General features: G+C 40.7%; 1 protein-coding gene and 1 long non-coding RNA gene across 22 annotated transcripts in view; one reads left to right on the top strand and one right to left on the bottom strand.

Annotated features, from left to right (window-relative positions):
* LOC310846181 overlaps nt 1-13,581 on the top strand; it is a 394,522-nt gene extending 380,941 nt beyond the window's left edge. For both annotated transcript variants that reach the window (XR_014565184.1, XR_014565185.1), the window contains one exon: nt 13,406-13,581. This is a non-coding gene — a long non-coding RNA (uncharacterized lncRNA). The remainder of the gene's footprint in view (nt 1-13,405) is intronic.
* PTPRF (protein tyrosine phosphatase receptor type F) overlaps nt 1-20,472 on the bottom strand; it is a 485,633-nt gene that overhangs the window by 355,011 nt on the left and 110,150 nt on the right. The window lies entirely within an intron of this gene.

Below are 20,472 nucleotides of genomic sequence, written 5' to 3'. Positions count from 1 at the left end.
GTCTTCTTGAACACTATGTACCACTATCAAACTTAATTATGCTAGCCAGATGCAGATCACTAGTTCTTATTATTCACCTATTCCTCCAAGACTCCAGTCACCCTATCAACTAGATTACTACTAGGAATCTACAACAAAATGATGCAGATCAAGTGCTCAATTTCATATCTTTTTTCAATATATCTTTTCCATTAATCCTCCACCTGGTTTTCAATCTTCTCCCCCAAGAGATACTCAGCATCTTGTGACCACGGAGTCCTCATTAGGCTTTGGGGGTATGCCCCTTAGTTTTTCACCCCTAAACTCTTTATTTCTCCAAATCCTGGAGTCAACCCAAGCATGCTGATACCCTGCTCTCTTTATTTCACTGCAGTAGGAAGCTATGAGGTGTTATGTGCTTCTCTCTCCTGGAATCCTTCCTTCAGGGCAGTTGAGAGTAGATGGCCCAGTGGGAGAGGAGGAGAAAGTCCAGCTAATACCAAACTCACTTTCCTAACAAAAGAAGTAGGAATCAGCAGGTTTGGAGGAATGCAGAAGTTTGCAGGAAAAATATCTTATGAAAAAACTGAAGGAGGAAAAATGTATCCTCAAAATAGCCCAGTGGCAACTGAAAGGCTCAGGGGCCACAGAATGCTGAATGGCTGCTGGGCCAGAGTTTGATGGGGAGAAAACTAAGGTAAAGGAAATGGAATGGAATGGAGTTTCCTGCAAAAGGTGCATAGCTAGCTGGCATTCTGGACAGAAGTACACCACAAACAAAATGGCACTTGGTTTTGCTGCAGATCCCAGTTGTTAATATATAAGATTATGCCCACCTTCAATACCAAGTGGTATTACAGTATTACTCAGGACAGTAAGAAGAAAAACTCATAAAAGTAATTTTAAAATCCACAATAAAACTAGAAAATAAAAGACCCCAGGAATTTTGGATTAGATCCAATGGAAAACAAACTGAAGACAAAGATCCAAGAAAACGGAGATACTGTTTGTGAGTTCTGATGATTCTGGAGTAGGTTACTGAGCCTGTTCTGGATGTGGTTGCATTTTCCCTGAATCACCAGATTCACAGTTTGATGGCACTATCCTTGCCAATAAAGAATTTTTTCAATCCAAACAAGCCCACCTGCTTTACAAGGGCATTGATGGTTCGGTGAACAGCTCCTTGGCTGTCTGCTGTACAGTTCCCAGTAACAAATTTCAGCCTGATTTCCATCAGAAACACACAGCACCCCACACGTAACAAATCAATGCAAGCAGAATATTGGACCCTCCTTATATGATCCCACTGCAGCTTCCACTTCTTCCTAAAGCCTGGCTAAATCAGGGTACTTGTATTTGTTATTTTTTTGGACTAGTGTGCTACCTTTGCTGTGACATTAAGTTCTGGGTTGTACCTACATTAATAGTTATCCTATTAGGCCAGTTGTCTTCTTAGTTATACCAGCTAGGCACATGCCAAGCTCAGGTTAATAACTACATTGCAAGCCTCATCTATAAACAAAGACTTTAACTTACTATATCCTTTTGTAAGTAAACACTGTGAGGTCAAGCAAGCATCCAGGATTTCACCGGGGGTGGGAAGCAAGTCTAAATAGCAGAATAGAGTACCTCAACTCAAAACCCAACAACATATTCACTATATCACAATGATTGTGAACAGGTAATTTTACACATATTTTTATAAGGTACATCTCCTTCTAATGAAAACCCTCAGGTTTACTTTTTGACTTATCCTTAGGGAAAAGAAAGCAAAAATAATATTCTGTATTGGAGTGTCCTCAGCTTTGAGTGTTGTGCAAGTTCCAATAGTTACATGGAGTTCCCATTCACATAAATTTCTTTCCTAAAGCAAATTGGTAAGTCCGTGCAGGTGATGGACCTCTGTGAGCCTTTGGAATTCTCATGTCCACCAAGTGTTGCTGGAGACAGTCTCTTCCTTAAATATCTCCTCTGCTTTGTTTTTAACCATTAAGAGATTGAGGGCCAAAAGCCAGCCCATGACAGCTGTGTTCTTTAATGAGTAAGTGTTGGTTTTTAGCTGCACTGTTACAAGCTATGGCACTTGTATGCCTGCTAACTGATCACATGCAAGCATGATGGTCTTAAATTGAGATGATCACGTGAATGCAGCCTTCGGTTTGAACAGCACTACATGCTGAAAAGAACTGAGAACAAATGTGGGGAATAATGTGAAATACAAAAAAAAAAAAATCTAATCTCAGAACGCAAGCAAAATTTGGGGAATTTGTTATGGAGTAACTACTCAAGGGACAGGTGCTCACCAAGTCATTAACATTACATATTGCTCTCCAAAAAGTTATTTATGTTAACAACAGGTTTCACATTATCCACAAAATTAAAAATCAGCAATTTATCTCAAACCAATTACATTTGCTGTAAAGGTAGATCAGCTTTACAGAAACAAATTGCATTTATGTAGCAGCATCCATTTTACACAATCTATATTAATAGAAGGCAGGATTAATTTTAACAAACACCAGGGAATTTTTTCCCCAAAAGCAAGAATATCCCTTTCACTTATGCTTTTAAAGAAACTGATCACCTAATTCTGCTGCTCTAAGGCCTGGTGATGCTTAATAGGAAAGAATATATTTGATATCTTACTTCTACTGGATCCCTATGCCCATGTGTACACTGTTAGCAAGGTAAGCTTCAATATTAAAGGCAGATAGTTGGCTGGTGTGCGAAAAATATACATATATTGAAGAACCAGAATAATGTGATGCTGGGCACATGCAATGCTACCAGGTATAATGTTCTTGCCCATCCAGTAAATGTATTTTTGTGTAAATGTATCAATGTGATGTATTTTTACTCACACTTGAAATATGTTGTAGCCACTTGGAGACCTTTTGTATAACAAACAACTAACAAGTTTAATAAATTATCACTGTCATCTTGAAATGAGGCTTTAGAATTAAGCTATTACCTCTTCACGATATGCAACAAACAAACTGTTACTCCAAAAAGGAACTGGAAGCAGAAGCCAAAACAACAACAACAGGGTAATGCAAGAATGAAGTTTATTGATCCAAATTTCAGATGCACTAGATATATATCCAAAAGAAATAAGAAAACATTTAGATACTGAAAACACGTTCCCAAAGGTGTTGATTAAAATTTATCAAGTCTAGTGATGTGAAATAGTGTGCTGGGATAACCTTAGCAGCTAAGCAGTTTCAATAATTTCTATTATTTTATACATACAATAATTTGCTGTACTTGTTTCTTCAACAATAAAATATAAGCTTCCTTGGGTGCAAAATCTCAGGGTTGAGACAATACATTACATAGCTTATTTAACTGTGCACACATGCGGACAACAGCCTCTCTTAACAACAATTCAGGGCATGATGTACTTATCTCAATGCTAAGTTAGCTGCAAGTTTACACTGGCTATAAAAGCTTGTAAAATGCCATCATTATAGTGGTTTATTATGTTAAACAATCTGCTGTGTGCTAGTGTTCTTTTCAGAGAACTCAGTTTGAATAAACCACATATACAGAATAAAAATCTATGTATGGCACAAGAACAGCCAATTCATACGTCAATACCACACAATAGAGAGAACGTTTTATATTATAATACTGATAAATAATTGCAAAGATTCAATTAAGATTACATCAGACCTTGAGTAATATGGTTCCTTGACTGGGTCACCTACCGAGATCCAGCAGAGGGCCCACTATTGTCTAGAGATGTTGGGTCAGAGAGGCGGCTCTGCTGACAGTGGGGAAAAATGGGAGTGTGAGGAAGTTACTCTCTTTCTCTCTGCTAACTGCCATAAACTCCCACAATGGAAAATGGTAGGTTCCTACTGTAAACCCCTAACACATATGCCCAGAAAACTGAGCTATTACACTTATTTTGCACTATGGGAACTAAAAGAAGAATGAGGAAAGTAATGTTCCTCAGCTGCCTGGCACCATTTCAACCTCTGAGATTATCTCAGATGCCTCTACTATGTCCCAAAGGTCCATGTTTTTATCTTCTTTTTCCCATGGGGAGGGGCACCTGGTTTGCCTTTGCATCACATGCCTCAGTAAGCTCTTAACTTGACTACTGCAGTGCAGTCTTTGCAGCATTTCCCTTGAATATAGTCTGGAAAATGCAGCTAGTGCAAAATGATGCTGGTAGAGTGCTAACATGCTGCCTTGTAACACCAATTCTATGGGAGCTACACTGCCTACCTATCCAACTACACTGTCCAACTTAAGGTATCAGTTTTGACTTCTAAATCCCTCAATGACTTAGGTGCCTGTTGGGGCACCTTTCCTTTTATAGGCTGTCTTAAGCCCTGTGATTGGAGCGGCGGGCTGCTGGGTCCCACTGGTAATTTAGGTTCATGGAGCGTGCCACCGGGGGTGGGGGGTGAAGTCAAACAACTGCAGAATCACAACACCTGCTGTGGCTGAATAGATCAGTAACTCATAATTGCTGCCTCACACATTGTTTTTGGTGCATTAGCAACACTTAAGTGACCTCTCCAGGGTGCAAGCCTGGGCAGTGTAAGAAGGTCCTGGGCTGCCCAGATGACAAGACTCCCCTCTTGGCCAGCTAATGTGGTCCAAAGGAAAGAAGGGCAAAACATTTGATGCCAGCTTGGCTGCAGAAGTTGCAGGAGTTTACTCCTGAAGCCTTTCTCACAAATGAATATAGCCACAAGGCAGAGGAGGCTTAGGATCAGAGTTTTCCTTCTCCTAGAAGGGCTAGCTTCCCAGACTAGCAAGCCCCACCTGCCCCTCATTTCCCTCTACAGCACATGCAGAAACCACCTTCTGAACATTGGACCTACTATTGATCTCAACTGCTCAACCTGCCAGAGCCTGCCTTTGCATGGAGGGGAACTCTCTAACTCTCTGAGGATTTGAGAACCATCACCTGGTTTAGTTGGCCAATTGAAGCTGTTTCCTGGGGTGTAGCTGCTGTAACATGCTGACAGCTTCTAGGAGCCAATGCACTCCCCATGGAAACTTGTACTGCTATACCGTTATTGATCTTCCAACATTTGGTTTAAACCCAGTTGTTCGTTCGGGCCTTTAGATGAATTGTGTTGTTTGATTTCAACCTTGGTATTAATGGAAAGATTCAGCGGTGACCACAGAATTCTCACTAAGTCTTGCTAAATTTTGACACTTGTACTGCTTGGGTGCTGCCACTGTAATGTGATGCAATGTCTGAGGTTCACCTTGGCTTGAGGTTCATAGTTTTCTCATTTGACCCCATGCAAACATATCTAGGAGTAGGCATCACTGAACTAACTCAGTGAGACTAGTAAAACTGCATGGAATTGAGTTGCAAATTTATTATTATTATTATTATTATTATTATTATTATTATTATTATTATATCAGAAAAGATTATTGGATTGGAAATACTGATTGCTTGTATAAATCAATACCACATAGGGAGTATTTTCAGCACCCACAGCCTATTCCAAGTGGATAATAAAAAAACTGAGTCTGTTCTTACTGGGAAAACAAAGCTACCAAGTCTTAACAAGAAACCAGTAGGCAAGAAATAGCACCTCTAAAAAATGCACCCCCTCAATTAATTAAAATATTTCTTTGCCGTAATTACAATCCAAATGGAGATGGCAGGTCTTCGGGTCCTGGCTCAGTGGGAAGGAAAATCTATGGATGATACAGCCAACATTCTTGTAAGCTGTTCTGAGAGCAGAGGAAAAAGCTTTGAACCAGGGGTGGCAAGGCCATGGCCCCCAGACTAGATTGGGCTCATCAAACTGCTTTCAATGGCCCACCAGCCCCCTGAGCCAATTTACTGACTCTTCTCCAGGCCAGCAACAGAGGACTAGAGGGGGCAGTGCTGGGCTGCGAGGAGAACCTTTTAACTTTTTCTCTCGCTTATCCACACCACTTCCCTGCTAGAACAACAGAAGGGTGGCGCTGGCGGTACTGTGATGAGGAGAAAGACTTCTGAATTTTTTATCTTTGATCTGCTCTCTGCCCATCCCAATGGTTAGTCATATGTGTGTCTGCATAGGGAAGTGTGCACACACATGACTGCTGATCTGCAGGACCAGTTTTATATATCAGAAAATCAGCAATTCCACATTTGAGTTCCTTAGCAACTCTCGGATGAATACCATCTGGACCCAATGATTAGTTTGTTCTTAATTTGTCAATAAGGGCTAGAAATTCATCTCTTGAGACCACTATTTTCCTCAGTTCCTCAGACTCTCTTCCTGAGAAAAATTGTTTGCATGCTGCTACACCAGACTTCTGCAGGTTCTTCTGAAGGCTATCACAAAGCAACAGCAACAACATAACATAATTCAGAATAGGAGTTATCACATTAGCCAAGACACAGGCTCAACTTGATGCATTTACAAATTTATCAATTCATCTGTAGATCTCAAACCACCAGCCTTACATACATATTTCTGGAGAAATTTGATAAACTAATGTGATTCCAACTTCATTTATACTCTCATTTATGCCTTCTCTATGTATGTATGTATTAGTTTATGGAACAAATCACAATAGACTTATAATTGTTTTGTTGTTATTGTTACTCTTTACTGTGCCATTTAGATTGTACAAAACTCTATAAAATAATTTTTTTTAAAGGATTTGTTGCCATATTGTATAATTACCGTACTCGTTTAATTATAGAGACCTATACCTGGTCTCTAAAAACAATTAGATGTGTTTTTAGGAGAGGTACTATTTTGTATTCAAACTATTAATCAATTGCCAAAGAAAAAAATACAAGTTGTGTTTGAGGAATTTAAATTTAATTTCAGCTAAATAATTCAAAGTAGGAAAGTCATAGTAATGCATGGCTTGAATCAAGAGATGCGTATATAGATGATGCCAATGTTGATGTTGGGAACTGAAATACCTCGGGGAGGGGGCAACACTAATTCATCCCAATAACATACCCAAGTTAAACCTGCTTTTTATAACTGCATTTCCCCCCCCTGAAAACTATGTTTCATTGTGACTGATTTGACCTTCCTACATAGAAAAGATTTTGATTACAGGCTCATAATGTCATTTTCCACGTGTCATGGTGAAAACCTCCCATAAATCCATCCAGAAAAGCTTGATCAAGGCTCATTTCTGGAGTTTAGAACCTTTCTCTACAGAATAGTTAAGGTCATCACCAAACAAAAATGATCAATGACGACAGGCAGCCTTGGAACTGAGATATAAGACACAGCAAGGAAGAAGGAAATCATGATTGGCTGAAGTAGTCAGATTTCTTGCTATAGACCGATACTGCTTAATATCCTAGATCAATTACTAATAAAATGTATTTTTCCAACTGGAAAAATTATGTTCTTTGCGGAATCATAAAGCAAAACATTCACTCCCTGAAGTCCTGCCCTGGATAGTATAGGAGATATCAGTAGCACACACCAAAAAACAGTCAACCAGACTATGTATTCAATGGGAAAGCTGGGGGGAAAGCAAGAAGGGGAGGGAACAGCGGGTGACAGGTTAGTCATTCTGTAGCACCATAAGCCTGACTGGACAGAAAGAGGAAGCAGTCCCAATTGGGAGAAACTGAGCCTAAATCAGTGATGGAGAACCTGTGGTCCTCCAGAGGTCGCTGGACTTCAACTCCAGTCAGACCCAGACAGCATCTGGAGGGCCACAGGTTCCTCATCTCTGGTCTATATTAATGCAGGATGGGCAAAGAGTAAGTGCACATCAGGATGTAGCAGCAAATATTTATGCTGGTTACACTGGTTGAAATATCTGAAGATGGGCTTGAAAGGAAGTTATGGAAATCCCCACACTGGTCTGCTACAAAAACACTTCCAATGAGAGAATGACTGGACATCACACAGAAAAAGAAAGCCTTCCTGGTACTGTATATCATAAAAAATCTACTGTGGAAATTCTGTATACTTATTACCACAATCAGAATGAAACAGAGATTCCCCAACATACTTTCTTCCCCAGGATAGCATAAATTTGAAACTGGGTGGGTGTAGTGTGGAATGGATATAAATTATGAAAAGATAAATACAGTGGTACCTCGTGTTACAGACGAGAGCCATTCCGGAGGCCCGGAGCCTCTAACGTGAAAAGCCCGCAACTCAAAGCACCACATCTGCGCAGGCACACGGCACTATCTGGCACTTCTGTGCATGCGCAAAGCACGATTTAGCGCTTCTGCGCATGCGGCAAAACCTGGAAGTAACCTATTCTGGTACATCCGGGTTGCCGTGGGATGTAAGACAAAAACACGCAACCTGAAGTGGACATAACATGAGGTATGACTGTATCTTGTTATCAGTATTTAAATAATAGGACAACTTTATTTTATTCAAAAATCACATTAAACTACAACAACATAGTAAAACAAATGTGGAGTTCTGCATTTCAGCCTACTCCAGTTTTCATTATTCTAACAAAATATCTGTGACTAAGCAAATTTCTGTTGGCTAACTGAGCCCATACTTAAAAGCTTATATAGTGGTCTAATTGTGCTTTTAAGTCATTTTCCAGGTAAATTCATGGTCATGTGACTGGTAAGCTTGAGACTTTGAAATAACCTTGGCAACCAAGCAATGCCTCAGTTACTGAACTGAGTTTTTGTAACAGACAAAGGATAAGATGGAAACACCATTGATGTAGTAGCACATATTACAAGCAAATAACCATGACAGACACACCAGCGGTTTGGGTCAGAAAAATGGTATGCAGAAAATTCTAGCGTTCTTTGCACCCAATATACTACTGTCAGTACCGTAACTATTTGCTTTGGAAACATTAGGACTTAATAATGAAATTCTTCATGCTCAAATGTGATGAAGACTGGTTATTTGCTTTTTAAAAAAATTTAAAAAATTTCCCTCTGTTTATTTAATCCTTAGCACTGACATTTTCTCCAAACTGTTCTATAATCATGAAGTAAAAAGCAGATAACAAAGTAAGTCTCCATCAAAACTAGCATATTTGGTGGTCAGGAATAAAATGAAGACAAAAAGTAGATAATTAAGGTAGGAGTTCTTAAATGATATATGTGGGGAGAGCATTGAGTTCAAAGTGACCCCGGAGTTGGAGCTAAAAAGTTGAAGATACCTATTGTCTAAGTCATCTCCATTTAATATAATCTTTACCATAGAAAACAAATATGATTATTTTGTAACAAAAAATATATATTAATAAATCCTAATTTAACTAGGGATTAGCATTATGTACAGACCACTGGAAATGACTTGTAGTCATCCCAAAATTCTCAGTGTGTATCTTCTCTCAGCTAAGCATCTGTCCTCAAATACTGAGGTTTACTGACATAAAGAATGAATCACTGCAGAGCGCATATCTTCTGCAACATCCAGGTTGCTGTTCAAGATGGGTTTCTACAGTGGGTCTACCACCAATCTACACCATTCTTTGAACAGGTATCTCATATACGTGCAAATGAAGGCCATGTAGACAGGAGGTTCTCTAAAGTTTGCATCCAGAGTTGATCACATTTTAGGCTGTAATACTATTTAAGGTTTGCAAGAGAGACCTCTTAGTCTACCCTGAACATGAGTGTTCAAGCTGATTAAAAGGAGGTGATTTGAGAACTAATAGCTAAAATCACATCTGCCTGTTCAGATTGCTAATGATTCCTCATTAACGACACAGCTGAATATTTTGCTCATTGCATAAAAGGCAGAAGGTAATCAGTCTTGGCAGCTGAGACAATGCATCTTTCAGGTTGATAAGCCTAACTATTTAACTACTTTGTACTTTGGTGTGAGTTCTGAACCTATTAACAAATTGTAACAATAAAGACAACTGCTTAGGAATAACACATTAAAAGGTCAGTTTTTTTCAAGTAATGGACAAAAGGAGTAGTAACCTGGTGTCACAGTAGTAACCTACCATGTGTCACACAGAAATCTCCTCTGGCATTACCTTGTCTTTGTGTCCCACTACAGTAATGACTATTGCTACACTTTATGCTAAATGAAAAAAGGGCCCTATAGCAGCTGCAAAGCATTATGTGTCCTCCAAAGGAACCCTTGGTGTTCATTCAGTGCCTGCTGTTCCAACCTGCTTTGGGGGGAACAAAGGAACAATACTTCCTGTGAACTCTGGGAGCAATGGTCATGCTAACTTTGGGGATGGGGCCAATTCTGACCTGTTCTCTCTATGATTGTTGACCTTCTATGCATAGCTGCTCCTACATCTGCATGTAGAAGAAAAAAAACCACTAGATACATAGGTAAAGGTAAAGGTAAAGGTACCCCTGCCCGTACGGGCCAGTCTTAACAGACTCTGGGGTTGTGCGCCCATCTCACTCAAGAGGCCAGGGGCCAGCGCTGTCCGGAGACACTTCCGGGTCATGTGGCCAGCGTGACATCGCTGCTCTGGCGAGCCAGAGCCGCACATGGAAACGCCATTTACCTTCCCGCTGGTAAGCGGTCCCTATTTATCTACTTGCACCCAGAAGTGCTTTCGAACTGCTAGGTTGGCAGGCGCTGGGACCGAGCAGCGGGAGCGCACCCCGTCGCAGGGATTCGAACCGCCGACCTTTCGATCGGCAAGTCCTAGGCGCTGAGGCTTTAACCCACAGCGCCACCTGCGTCCCTAACTCTCTACTCTCCCTTAAAGTAGATCCAAAGATGCCCTGCTACTCCATGCATCTTGTGCAGCTGAGGGTCATAGAGAGGGAACAATGAGTATGATTTATTCCTATAAATCAGGTGTAGGGGACCTTTTGCCCTCTGGGTGCTGCTCAACTCACAACTTCATCCATTGGCCATGCTTGCTGGCACAGATGGAAGTTGAAGTTCAGTAAACACGTCCAATGGATGGAGTTGGAGTTCAGCAACATTATTCTTTATTGGTTTTTGTGCAATGAACTATATGGCTACGCCACTGAAAATTGCTGTTCAAATGGCTTCTGTGATGGTCTGAAGTTTCTAGTATTTCCCTACTTTAGCCATGTCTGTGCCCGACATTCCTCAGTTCAAGATACTGGGCTTGAGGCCTGACACCTCTTCTTAGGGAGCTGCTGTATATATAACACCTACCCAAACCATAGCTTAGTATGAACAAGCAAAATGTATTGGCTCCCACAAAGGAGATCACTGCCACTTTGCTCCTCTCTGGTTGTTTTGCTGCTGCACTATGATTTAGTGTGTCTGAACCCCAGTTCATTGTTCAGCTCTCCCACAAGCTGTAAGGCACAGAGCAAACCTTGGTTATAGACCATGGTTCATTTGGAGACAGGAAAACTATAAACCCCGGGACGTGGGTGGCGCTGTGGTCTAAACTACTGAGCCTTGGGCTTGCCGATCAGAAGGTTGGCGGTTCGAATCCTGTTGCTCAGTCCCACCTCCTGCACACCTAGCAGTTTGAAAGCATGTCAAAGTGCAAGTAGATAAATAGGTACTGCTCCAGCAGGAAGGTAAACGGTGTTTCCATGCGCTGCTCTGGTTCTCCAGAAGTGGCTTAGTCATGCTGGCCCCATGACCCGGAAGCTGTCTGTGGACAAACGCCGGCTCCCTCGGCCTATAGAGCGAGATGAGCGCCGCAACCCCAGAGCCGTTCGCAACTGGACTTAACCGTCAGGGGTCCTTTACCTTTACCATTAAACTATAAGCCCGGATTCAGAAAACACACTATGCCAAAATAAGCAGGAGAAGCAAAGTGGTTGCAATCTTCCCTCTGGGAGTCTATGCTTGCATGTTCATGTTAAACCATCTTTTTGGCTTAGTGCTGTGTGGTGTGCAAACTGGCTCAATGTCAAACCATGGGAATTCTTAAATATTATAATGTATTCAACAGAATGTGAATACTCAAATTAGTTGTGTTCAATTTTTCTCCCTCTGAAAGAAAGGCACTCCCAACATACCACAAATCTTTCTTTTTTGCCCCCTTTTTCTTGGGATTTCCCTGCCTAAGGCAAATCAAATAGGATGAAGGTATTACATGTACTGAGTGTGGACATGACTTTAAATGCAATCCTTTCCCCCCTTGATTTCATTGTATGACATGAAAAGGATAGCATCACAGCACTTTTATAACCACAATTTTCTTTTTCTTTTTTTCTTTTTAACGAAGCAATTTGGTTCTCAAGGGCCTGAATTAGAATCTTGGCATTAATATCTCTGTTATAGAAGGCAATAAAATTAATGTTAAAGGATTCTTTTTGATCCATCACTGTCCATGACAAAAAGAAAATTCATCTTCTAATTATCCCATCCTTGTAAGTGAGATACATATAATATGCATCAGAGAAAAGAAATCCTGCACTGATTTACTGTGTCATATCTTATACTACAGATAGCAGTTAAAAGCAAGAGAAAATGACAACACAATTCGTTCAAAAAGAAGAACTGTTTGTCTTACTGCCTTGGTTTTTTTTGTTGTTTCTTTTTATTCCAGTGGTCATCTGGGAAATAGAACTGCTCTATTTTCAAGGAACAGCAAGGAAGCAGACAGGAGGCAGGAAATGGGAATGGGAATGAGAATGAGAAAGCTTGCATCAGGCTGTTCACAGTGAGGTTGCTTCATAGTCGCATGCATTCATTTCCCCAAAGCCTCTACGAACTGCAGGCAACAGGATAAAAGCTTTTCATTTCGTAAACGTTCTATTGCATTTCTAGAGTTTATCTATTGTAACAAAAGCAAATACATGCCACTAGAAATATTAAGCAAAGAGATCCCAGAAGCAACCACCAAGTACTGCCACAGCCCTCCAATGAAAGGAGAGATGGATGGCAAAAAAAAAAAAGGTGAAGCAGGAAGGGAGCTCATATTCCCTGCTTAGACACTATGGATATATTCAGAAATAGCTTTATGAAGGCATAGAAATGGCATTGTAAAAGCCATTGGTGCCCCATTACATACATATTCATTTTTTCTGACTCACAATGGTCTCTGGACAAACTAGTTTTGCAAGGCTTGGTAGCTTATCAAGCTCTAACTAGGAAACTAGAGCTCAGAAGCAACAGCAGTGCTAAAGAGAAATGTGCTTTCGAATGGTGTGGTTAAATGTGTGTGACAAGCCGCGTACCCATCTCACAGTAATTAACAGGAATAAAGTGGAAGTTAAGAGCTTGTCTATGTGAGCACTTTTGGAAACCTTTGTGGGGGAAGGGGGGAGCAGTAGAAAACAATGCACAACAATACACTCCTCCACAGCAATTCTCTGATCTTCAATAACATTTTTATAAAACATACACCCTCTATCACTTCTTTGGAAATGAAATAAACTAAAACAGAAGGGGCTGAAATACTGTTGGGTTAAGGAGAAGTGCATCACCTGCACTTAAGGAGAATTGGCATTTCACTGAATCTGTTTGTTGCTCCTCCCATTTTTGTGCTGTATCACTTGGTCAATTTTTAGCCCTCTGCTCAGTCCCTGCTCCTGTCCACCTAGCAGTTCAAAAGCACGTCAAAGTGCAAGTAGATAAATAGGTACCACTCCGGTGGGAAGGTAAACGGCATTTCTGTGCGCTGCTCTGGTTTCGCCAGAAGTGGCTTAGTCATGCTGGCCACATGACCCAGAAGCTGTCTGCAGACAAACGCCGGCTCCCTCGGCCTAAAGAGCTAGATGAGCGCACAACCCCAGAGTCGTCCGCGAATGGACCTAACGGTCAGGGGCACCTTTACCTTTACCTTTTACTTGTCCTTACCTTTTAGCAATGTTGATTAATCTACTATTTCTTCTTTGGAATTTGGTGGACATACATTTTCTCGCTTTCACTATTATCTTTCTGAGGGAAAGAGAAAGGATGAGGTGTGAGGAGAGAGGAGAGAGGAGAGAAGAGAGAGGGGAAAGCACTTTTGTCAAAGTGTTAATCCTTGGACCAGTGAGACACATTAGTTGGATACTGCCCTGGTTGGTTTTGCTACAATTGCTAAGAAGTCCTTTGCTCTCTTCTCCCTCTGTTGCAAGTTTGTACAACGTAAGGCCTGCAGCCCTGTGGATGAATTTGTTTAAAAGGAGGCTGCCAAAGGGCTGCATTGTGGTGTGCACTGCTTCTTCCTTCTCTAAATTCAAAGGTGTGGGCGGAGATGGCTCCAGTTTTTCAATTCTGCTTCAACCACATAGCTATACTTCACTGCCCACCTCTGAGATGTCCTTTGAAATGCTGTGAGAGTTAAAGACTTGTGTGCTTTTGAGAGAGTTGCTGAGAATAAAGTCTGGTATGGGGAAAGAAAATGAGCGATATACGTGATGAGAGCATGCTTTGGTATGTGCAGAGAAAAAGGAGTTAGCAGAGAATGCCTTTATTTAATTTATTTTCTATATTTATATACCACATTTCATCAAAAGATCAGGGCAGTTCACAAGATAAAAGTGACAAGCATGCCTTTTTGTGGTTAAGAGCAAAATGCCAAAGTGGCCCTCAGGTTAACTGAAAAACTGCAAAGACATTAGTCTTTTCTCTTAATTCTTTCCCAGATTGATTACTGTAATTGTCTCTCTTCTGGATTTCTTTCTTCTACTTTCCTGTTTTCAATTCTGCTGCCCATTTGTTTGGTCCACCCATGTTTTGCCCATGCTTCTCCTCTCTTGCACTCCCTTCAACTGGATCTAACAGGAGCCAGGGAAGTTACTATTTTGTTTTCCCATCTCTTCACTCATTGCCTCTTTAATAGTCTTTCTTCTCTTCTCTTCTCTTTACTTTCTTTCTTGTCTTCTCCACTCTACAAATAGTCTTCTCTGCTTAACCTTGAATTACTTCTTCCATTTCATGCATTCTAGACCTTCTCTTTCTCTTTGGAATTCATTCTCCTATCCAACTTCCAAATCTCTCTCACTGCCAACCCTCTCCATCCTTTCAAGTTTCTATCTGAAGAAGTGTGCATGCACACGAAAGCTCATACCAAGAACTGACTTAGTTGGTCTTTAAGGTGCTACTGGAAGGATTTTTTTTGTTTTGACTATGGCAGACCAACACAGCTACCTATCTGTAACAGTTTCTAAACAGTGTGTGATATCCTTGCTCCTAAATTCTTCAACCTTTGATCTCTGTCTGTTCTTCCTTTTTTAAGACTGCAAGTCTGCTGATAGGGTTTGTCATTTTAAAGTTAATTACAGAGCTCCTAATTTCTGAAGCACTTAACATATGATGTTTTTTCTACTGTTGGATACAAACAGAAATTACAAAATGTAAACCAACAGGCTTTTCCACATGCAACCATGTTTATGCTTCCAACTTGAGCTAGTGTTAGTGCTACAGAAGAACAGTGCCAGATTTACAAATTTTGCTGGGGGCGGGAGGGAGTCTGCACTGCTGCTCTCCAATTGTGAACTCTCTTGGGAGGGTGTCCTTTTTAGTGGCAGTGCTTAATTGCCACTCACAATGTGAAGCATCCTTTTAAAAGTGCTGATGCGTTTTCTTTATACAGAAGTGGCTCCTAAACTATAAACTGCCAAATAATTTAATCTGAAGTGGTATTTTTGAAAAACTAACAAATAATTTGAATTAAGCTTTCTCTCCCCCCCAAAAAAATCTCTGCCAATGATTTTTTTTGGGGGGGCAGCTTCCCATTTGCCCTACCCTCACCAAAACTATGCCTCATGGAACTCTTGCAGATTGCTAAACAAGAAAAAAACACAGCAACAGCAGCAGCATAAACCTGAGCCTGCCAAGGCGAGAAAGCACAGGAGCGTCAACTGGAGAAACAACACTGCCAGTGTAGCATTCAAGTTTGCAGCACCTGCTCTCAGCCTCTCTAACTGGGTTCAGAAATGCATCTAGCAAATCACCAGTCACTGCCTGACATGGCCAACGTGGTGCCAGGGCTGCCTCCTCCTCTCCTCCCCTGCAAAGCCCCAGCCAGGCACCATCTTGACTGCTGGCACCGATGGCTCCTGCCCACTTTCCCTGGTCTCGTCGCTGCTAACTCAGCAAGCCAGCCACCAGTGTTTCACTGCCAAGCTAATGATGGCCTGATGACACGGCATGAGAAAAATAGAAAGGAATGCCGCCACAGCATATGCTTGGAAACTCCTCCTTTATGTTCCAGCTGAGTTCTGCTTATTAGAAGAGGTGATTGTCCGAACTGGGGAGTCACCAAGCATGGCTTTCCCCTACAAGCCATGTTATTGTCAGGGCAGGATGCAGTTTGCTGCCCTGCTAACTTGCCAACCGGGGCACTTGTGCCCTCTTGCTCCCCGTCCCCCATCAGAATCTGCAAAGGAAAATACAGGCAAAAACTGTTTTGTGTGTGTGTGGGTGTTTTGCATTCCTGACCCCAGCATGCATAAGCTCACTCCGCCCCCATTCTATCCCCTTTTCTGGCCACTTCTGGGTTGTAGCAAGGTATGAATATGCAACAGTGCATCAACTGGGAGTAAATTTGTAGTTGCCTGTAGTCTTGTTCTGCAAAAGCTGTAGAGTGGTACCTCAGGTTAAGTACTTAATTCGTTCTGGAGGTCCGTTCTTAACCTGAAACTGTTCTTAACCTGAAGCACCACTTTAGCTAATGGGGCCTCCTGCTGCCGCTGCGCCACCACAGCACAATTTCTGTTCTCATCCTGAAGCAAAGTTCTTAACCCGAGGTACTATTTCTGGGTTAGCAGAGTCTGTAACCTGAATCTTATGTAACCCGAAGCGTATGTAACCTGACATACTACTGTATCTGACTTTCCCCCCTTCCACACGCACTATATTGACCCCATGCACTATATCGACTCCTGGTGAGGCAGGTTCCCCTGCTGATTGTCTTGGGTTAAGTATTAACCTAATTTTACCAGGCAACTACCAGTAACTGTCCTCATCCTCTCCTCACAATTTAACTCCAGGACTTTGGTTGAGTTTCAACACGTAGCATTCCTCTCCCCCCCCCCCCCAGGTTGCTCTAAATCATATCTGTTGCAATGTCCCAATCTCACAAAGCCCTTTCCTCATAAAAGGGAATCATTTCACTATGTTAGTGGTTTGCTAACTCAAGTTGTCTATTTGTGTATTCATACGTTACTCAAATCTGCAACACCCCCACAAAAGCCACCTAGCATTTGGCATTTTGCTACCTGATTATTCCCCAGAAAAGCGAATAGTGTGGTTGTGATACTTTTGTATTTAAAAAGGGGCTACATAGATCTTTCAGCAGTCCTCTTCCTGTTTGTGTTAAGCAGATATTCTATCTACCTTGATATGAGATGGGGACATAGTATAAGGTAGGGGCACTAGTAGGAAAACTGCACAAAGCAAAGTACATGTTATGAAATGCGGCCCGCCTACTTGTGCCTTGTGTATGTCATGTCATTCCAGAATGTTTCTGTTCATGACATAAGCCACTTAATTTCTGGCCCTCCGGTACTGTGATACCAAGGAATGCCAGTAAAGCAATGTGCAGCCTTTTGCAGCTTGTGCCTAGGAAATGCCTTTCTGAACAGACAGCAGAAATTAGTTTTATAGTAGAAATATGTTACAATTCACAAGCATTAATTTCTCATTACAGAGATTGTAAAGCATTGCAGGAGATTATTTACAGTAGCACAGCTATTTTAGTCCAATTGTTCAAAAAATTCCCTTTAATGGTTTTCCAGCAAACACACTGCAAAGTAACTGTCCAAAGCCATTGCTCTAAGTGCGATACATCAAAATTAATCCGGCACCTGTGTAAGATTTGGCAGTCATACTCAATAAACTGCTTCAGCCATGATGTGCCAGTGACTGACAATTCTACCAGAGTACACTGGGCATAGAGCTTTCCACGCTTCATTACAGGGCTCCAACAGTCAATATACACCGTTTTCAAGCAGAGTGCTGTCGCTCACCTAATCACTCATTACAAGATTAGCCTAATTGCAAAATCACCCTCTGGAACCACCACAGCTTATTTGCATGTAGAACACTTTAAAAATAGGAATTTTCCAATTATTGGGAACATCTCTTGTTAAAGTGACTTGAGTATATATATGTATGTATGTTCTCTGGCAATCAAAGGAAATAAAAATATGTATGTCAATGGAAAATAAGACTTAGAGTTTAGCAAATAATCATCGTCCACCAAAATGTACCATAACTATAAAAAACACAGAGGGGGATTATCAATGCATGCTTGGATACATCATCTTGCCAGCAATGATTATCAAAAACCTGAGAGCCACTGGAAAGAACAAGTGCCTCTTGATTCACTCTCTATTGGAATTCTGCAGACAGCAGCCCTGAGTTACAAAAATGCATCCTATCTGGGTAGCTCATTTGTTCTTCATTTGTATTGTACTGCATTTAACAAGGTTGTGCATAATCTTTTGGAGGCATGCAAATCATTTTATTTTGTGTATCACCTAGGAAATTAAGTGCTGGCTTCTCTTTTATCTTGTTAGCAGAAGTCATTACATCTCTTTTCATAAGCCAAGATAAATTTAACATAAATTCATGGGTTTCTTAGGGGGAAAAATGGGATCAAATGAAACTTAAAATGCATTTAATTTTCTCAGTCCTCCAAATTGTATGCAACAACCGCATACTTACTGATAAGCATGTCAGCTCTCCTTTTCTAATACTGGAATAGCTGCCTCTCTGGGGCATTGTTTATATTTTTCACAGCTACCTCAAAAGGACACTAGTTTTTATTGGTTTGGCATTCTTGTTCCTAAACTGTCAGTAACTCTTGTTAAACCCTTGAAAAATATAATACCTTGCATTGTTATTTTCTATTTGTTAACCTGAAAAGTTTCACCTATGTATCACAGGAGCCTGTGCATACCTGTTTGTTTTCCGCACGTGCAAGCATATGACTTCAGGCTTTAGGGTGCAGCTTACCCAGCAAACTGATGGGGAAAAGTTCTTTTTCATCTAGCAAATGCTGTGATTCTTCAAAACAGCCACCACTATTTAGAGCAGGCACCCCCAAACTCGGCCCTATAGATGTTTTGGGACAACAACTCCCATCATCCCTAGCTAACAGGACAAGTGGTCAGGGGTGATGGGAATCATAGTCCCAAAACAGCTGGAGACCCAAGTTTGGGGGTGTCTGATTTAGAGTGTCAATTAGAACTCTTTCAAATTGAAGTGATTTTTTTTTGGGGGGGGGACCAAAAAATTTGAAAGTCAAACAATAGAGAAGGGACAATAAGTTATTCCTCCATTAAACCCTCATGCCCCAAGACCACTAGGGTAACTATAGTTTTAATAACCTGTATTGAATCCTTTTTCAATAGCTCAAGAGTAGGTTTTGTTGCACTTGTTTACAATAGCCTCAATCACCAATTACCTAGGCAGTTTTTATCCTCTCTCATCAAACCAAACTCCTGGCACAGAAATTAGGTTCTCAGCTACAGAACTAGCAGATGAACAGGAACAAATTATTAATATTATTTTTATTTTTACCCCACATTTTCCCCCTGAAGGGACTCAAGGCAGCTTACAGGTAAAAATAAAAACTAAAAACACAGAAAAACAACAATTTTAAAAAATTAAAGACTGATAAAATTAAATATATATACATATATAAAAGCTATTAAAACCATACCAATAATTATAATTAAAAATGAAAGGGCACAGCACAAGCCCTTTCATTAAAAGCGGTGTTCGGGGGTCGCATAACTAAAGTAGGTTCCATCTATTTCAACCTGCTTCAACATGTGCCATAATCCTCCCTTTTACTAGTTTAATAGAAAACGAATAAATGTTGGCAACTAATCGAAAGGTAGGATGGGGGAAAAGGAACAGGAGATAATGGAAAAGAAACACATCTGAACTGTATTCAAGGTTAACATGAAGTAAATCAGCTAAGGCAACTGGCTACAGCAAAGTATTTTAACAGTGAAACTGAACATGCAGTGAAAGAAATTTGATTCTGCAACTTATGCACTATGCAATGAAAGCAATCTGAATCGTCTTCTCTTAATATTTAAAATTTATTGTACTCCAGCACACAAAACGACAAAGACAACCATGAGAGCAAATGCAAATTTAGGCACAACACTTTGTTTTTAGAATGAGCCTTGAGCATTCCAATTTAAATACAAGGCATAAGCAAAAACTTATTTATACTACCACGGTAATGGTACATAAGACAATGAAGTGCAATTCCAGGCATGTAGAGAAAGGATACAATTCCAAGCTGCATAAAATTCTTACTGCAAAGCAGTTTTCAATCAAACAAAAAAATTTGGCGGGTGCTTGTGACATCATCTGCTAACTATAAGCAAAAGTAACATGAAACCATTATTTTCCTTGCTATTTGTGTGTATCAAGTAGCACACAAATACATGGGGAGAAATGCATGGCAAGAAGGTTACCACATTAATGATATCTGCTTCAATTTTATACGATGCATTCGATGAATCAAATGGTGATCTCCCCTCACAGCCACCCCAGCATATTTCTGGAACTTGTCAGCTCAAAATCCTGTTTCCAAATAATTGCGGACTTTAATAATAGCAGAGCAGCCATTTTCAATACTGTGTAGGGTTCGCATATGATTACCAGGCACTCAGCAGCTCTAAAGATTATAAAACAAAAACTGGCTTAGCTCTAGGGACTTATTTTTCTTCCTGAA

Source organism: Podarcis gaigeae (assembly GCF_964106915.1).
Source record: "Podarcis gaigeae genome assembly, chromosome: 6".
Classification (NCBI taxonomy): Eukaryota; Metazoa; Chordata; class Lepidosauria; order Squamata; family Lacertidae; genus Podarcis; species Podarcis gaigeae.
The sequence above is the reverse complement of the archived record's forward strand: the minus strand, read 5'-3'. Positions and strand labels throughout refer to the sequence as shown.